Raw genomic sequence first — 5,245 nt, 5'->3', positions numbered from 1 at the left:
GGTAAGTATTACAAGAGTACGGTGGCCGGGAAGTGCAACACAACGTTAAGTGTGAAACACTTTTACGAAGCTCGAGACAAATTTACAATTTGGAAAACATTTTTACCTATCATAAAACACAGTTACATGGGAAAAACACTTTTACCAAGGACGAAAAAAATGTACATTTTAGAAAACAAATTAACAAGACGCAAAACACTTTTACCAGTCCCGAAACAAATTTACGGAAGCTGTGTCCGAAATCGCTCACTCGTTCACTCATTCACTAATCCCTATATAGTGTAAGGCAGTTGAGTGCACTATTAGATTAGAAAGGAGTGAACGAAATGAAGTGAACGGATTCGGACGGTGAGACTTGGCTGTTGCAAAAAAATCTAAAAAATCTATGTACCTCATTTTAGAAAATAATATTAATAGCAATAACACTTGAAATGACTATAATCAGCATTAAATACTATTAAAATATTGTCAAGAGAGGAAGACACAGGGCCAGAGAACCCGATCCCATCTATTGGTCAGTTACCCGACTTGCTCTCCTTTGAGGATTTTCCAAAAAAAAACAGTTAAGAATTTCACATTCTTATTTGCAGCTCAACTATTCTGTGTGTATGCATAGGATTTGACAATTCCATTTATATTAAATTCAGGTTAAATACCTTTCTACAATTGGAGGACCAAACTATGGAGAGACAGTGCGGCGAATCATGAGAAAAATCACTTCCTCAGAAGTTTGGTCACGATTTAGCCTCAAAGGAAGGAAGGGGAAGAGGAGACTTGAAGAACTCTCAGTTTATCGAGTTCTAATAAGTATAAAAACAAATCAACAGTGTCTGCATATATTTTATTGTATACGTTCTATTGCATTTTCAATTATCATATATTTAATATCAAGAGGCATTGCATTATAGAGACATAATTCTACATGATTGCCAATAGAAATGGGATGAATACCTGTTTGTTCAAATGTAAAGTATACTTGTTCATCTCTAAAAACTTTACTTAAACCATTTAGGGGCAATAATGAAATCACAACCTGGGTCTACTAGCATGGATGCTGAAAGCCAGATTGCAGAGAGCCTTAAACATGCACCAGGTCTGGTTAGGAGAAAGGCTAATGTGAGTATTTTTACAATGAATTATATTACTGACAATATGTATATATAATATGTTATACTTTTTTCTTGCCCAGACAACATTTTCACTGGCCCTGCCACAAAAATATAATGGCTGTTTTTATTGTTGTTTTGTATGCTTGTTATCTTGTATTCTCATGAATAAACTTATGGTAAAAATTAAGTTACTAGTTAAATATAAGGTAAATATAAGTGAAACAAATTACAAACAATAGCACAATAAATAAATAGAACAAAGATACTTATTAAACACTGCTTTAGGTTTGTAGGTGATCAGGTACAGAAATTGAATAATCAAATGTAATAACATTGCATATTCTTCACTGTTTAAATTAAATATAGATGAATCATTACAGCTACAAAAGTTAATCAGTCAAGAGCAATGAGTGTTTTTTGTTTGTTTTTTCCTACCTGACAGCAGTGAGGTCACTTTAGATGTGCATGCATCCAATATATTGTTACATATACAATATTTCAACTTTTTACTTTCAATTATGACATATATATCCTTTTCGAGGATATGCTCCAAGAGGGGTATTTTATTATTACTGTCCAGCCCTGGTTAAGTACTTTTTTTTTTTTTCTTCCCTCAAAGTCTCAAGGCTACAGTTAAGTGCAAATCAATGTTTTTAATATACACTAAATGAATCCAAACTAAAAACCAAGTGTGAGATTTTTAATATTGCTTTAATGTTCTGTACAGATGATATTGACATGACACTAAGTCTGACATTTAATTTTACAGCGATCAGTTACTCCACATTTACAAGATGGCTCATTGGACCTCTTCTCATAATTTTAAGTAAGTATTCAGCCTTATGGGTAAAGTAGCCTAGCATTTCTGTACGTATGACTGGAGCTCAAACCTGGCTTATGTCACCCTACACTTTTCTCACTATCTTTTTCTTTCATATCTGTACTATCATGTTAAAATAAGGACCTAAAATAAAAAAAAAATAAAACCTTTTTTTTTAAGTCTGAAAAGACCACGCTAATGTGATGTTTCTCTCAGGAGTCAGGTTTGATCTTTGTCTCTCTTTTCTAACTTTTTCTATTGGCTGCGCTCTGATTGCGGATATGTTTCTTCTTTCCTTTCATTTCTCGGTAACACTTTGTGCATATGGGTGCACAAATATGCATTAAATACTCCTTAACTAAAGCACAGATAATCATGAGTTAAAGTATAACTCATGATGAACTAAACCAATGATTACTGCATCAGCAACAAATGAACATTCTATATGATTCATAGATTAAGTAATCAATAAATTGTTATTAGTTACATGTGTCATAAAGTATTAATTCCCTAATGACATATTATATTAACTAACAGTGTAAATTCATATGTTAATTACCACATTGGGTCGAAGCCATGCCTTTCAACTTCCAGTTGTCTGCTTCAATTAATCATTAGCTAATAATTTGCATGAGTATCATTATGTCATGACGGTAACACTTTAGAATAGGGTACACTTATTCACTATTAACTACGACTTTTCCCTCAATAAATTCTGTTTATTAATAGTTAGTAAGGTAGTTGTTAAGTTTAGGTATTGGGTAGGATTAGGGATGTAGAATAAGGTCATGCAGAATAAGGCATTAATAATTACTACAAATAAATGGCTTATATTGTAGTAATATGCATGCTTATAAGCAACTAGTTGAGAGACCCTAAAATAAAGTGTTACCATTATGACTTTACTTGTTGAGGCAATAGAACTATTAACTGATTGTTAAGTAATATGTCATTGTGGTTATAGATTTTGAATTAGTCATGTGCCTCAACAAGTAAAGTCACAACATAATGATACCCATGCAAATCATTAGCTAATGATTAATTAAAGCAGACAACTGGATAATAACAATTTATTGATTACTTAATCTATGAATCATATAGAATGTTCATTTGTTGCTGATGCAGTAATTATTAATAAATGGTTGTTCTTCATGAGTTATACATTAACTCATGACTATCTGTGCATTAGTTAAGCATGAATTAATAGTGTCACCATATTGTAAAGTTTTATCCATATCTCTGCTATGTGCTCTGTTTCGTTTGTACTATTTTCGTTTTAAATAATTTTCTTCTGTCTGCTTATGCTAGACATGTGGCCTGTCCTGTCGTATCAAGATCCTATTTGTGTCCTCCTACATTGGAGGCTTACTATTTGATTTTGCTCCGTCTTGTTCTCTGCCCAGTTTTACCTGTGCCTGCCACCCATCATTCTCTGTCCCTGGACTGTCTGCATGGTTTTGACTTGTGCCTGGCGACTGGTTTCTGCGCTTGCCCTTTCCCACTGGATTTGTTTATCTTTATTGGACTGTCTACCGACCTTCTCGTCTGCGCTCCCCTGTCCGCCGTGTTCTCCAGTCCCGAGTCGGCCTCATCAGCTGGTGACCTGATGACTGTTTCAGCTGCTTTTCTTTTGTTCAACAAATGTTCTCAAATGCTCTTTATATGCTTTTTTATTTGTAGTCTGTTATATTTGAGCTTAATATAATTAATATACTCTATATTAATGGGGTTTTTTTCTTCAAATGTATGTTTTGGTAGTGTAATTATATGTATGCAATGTTTTAATAAAGTTGGATTATATGAACTTGTATGGCATTTTTCCTCTTTAAAGTTTCATAGCTGGTTTTACATTAAAAATAACAATTAATGATTAACAGTATTTAAAAAAGTGTTACATATTCATTTTGTGTATGATTATTAAGAGATTGACCACAAAAAAATAAATACATAAAAAAATAAGACGCAGAAAAGGTAATAATATAATATTTATAATCTGGCATAAAAATAAATGTGGTCGGAACGTCGTCTCGCAGTTGCTGAATGTCGCGCAACAACGTTGCTACAGACCTTTCGCGTCTTACAATTCAACGTTGCTACAATGTCGCGAGCACGTAGACAGCAAGGTTGCCACAGTAAAAATGGAACGTGGCAGCGACGTTGCCACAACGTAAATGTCCGAAATCGCATACTTCCCTACTATATAGTATGCGAAAAACAGTATGCGAGGCGAGTAGTATGTCCGAATTCATAGTATTCGAAAAATAGTAGGCGAGAAGTACCCGGATGACCTACTACTTCCTTCCGAATTCTGTAGTAGGCATACGATGGACACTTTACTATCCCATGAGGCTGCGGGAGATGCCGCGTCATATTCGAAAAATGGCGGAAAGCCGCGACGCGGCTGTCTTCAAGTGTAAAGTACCTCAGGGAAAAACATTTTTGATGTTCATTGTGGTTAACTTGTAACTTACTTGTTTAACATCATCCAAGTAAACGACTGTCTTGTTGAGGGTTTAACAAACAGATGAACCGTCAACCTCAATGTAGTACATCAGCTTGTTAACGCTGCTTTCTTTAAATAGACGGTTCGTTAAGCGTTAAGAATTTAAATCACTAACGATATTCGCGCAGTGAAGTGGGTTCTTTAAATTTGCGCGCTGTTGTGAAGACGCATGACACGTGACAACATCAACATGGCGGATGTAGTACGTCCGAATTCCATTCATACTACCCTCATTCATACTATATAGAACGTACTTTTTTAACGGTCGAGTAGTACGTTCGAATTCAAATGTAGTACCTACACAAGTAGTATGCGATTTCGGACGCAGCCTGAGTCTATGGTGTACATCGGTTGTGGGTAAAAAGTAGTGAACGAATGTAGAGAATGAAGTCGTTCACTCAGAATTCGGACCGCGTTAAGCTGCTCATGTGTTTGCACAGCTAAAAGTGCTCTAAAAAGGCAAAAAAGGACCATATAGTGTGGTGTGAACATCTGCGTGTTCACCACATTGATTTTAAAGAGACTGTATATGTCGGTTTACCTAAACCGAGCGCTACGATCAAAGATTATAGAAGATAAATGATCGGCATACGGTAAATAAAAATGACCTACATGACAAAGAAAACATAGTTTTTATTCTGTGTGAACTCGCATGTGTGTTAACTCATTAAAGCTCTTTGGAAAATTAACCACGTTTTTATTATAGTAGCTACTTAGTTTAACTATGGTATTTGCAGTAAAATCACAGTATCCACAAATTAACTATTCTCCCACTATAGTAACCATAATTATGCTATTTGTAGTAAAGCTACA

The 5,245-nt window shown here is 34.8% G+C and overlaps 1 long non-coding RNA gene across 2 annotated transcripts; it reads left to right on the top strand.

The window, feature by feature from the left end:
- Positions 1-8: 8 nt before the first annotated feature.
- Positions 9-3,580, top strand: LOC131536388 (uncharacterized). Of its 2 annotated transcripts, XR_009269937.1 has the most exons (4): positions 9-807; positions 1,013-1,116; positions 1,879-1,935; positions 3,333-3,580. It is a non-coding gene; the product is annotated as an uncharacterized LOC131536388 (long non-coding RNA). The 2 variants fall into 2 exon arrangements; XR_009269936.1 differs by having other exon boundaries at positions 9-1,116.
- The last annotated feature ends 1,665 nt before the right edge of the window (positions 3,581-5,245 follow it).

Source organism: Onychostoma macrolepis, chromosome 03, assembly GCF_012432095.1.
Source record: "Onychostoma macrolepis isolate SWU-2019 chromosome 03, ASM1243209v1, whole genome shotgun sequence".
In the NCBI taxonomy this organism is placed as follows: Eukaryota; Metazoa; Chordata; class Actinopteri; order Cypriniformes; family Cyprinidae; genus Onychostoma; species Onychostoma macrolepis.
The sequence above is the reverse complement of the archived record's forward strand: the minus strand, read 5'-3'. Positions and strand labels throughout refer to the sequence as shown.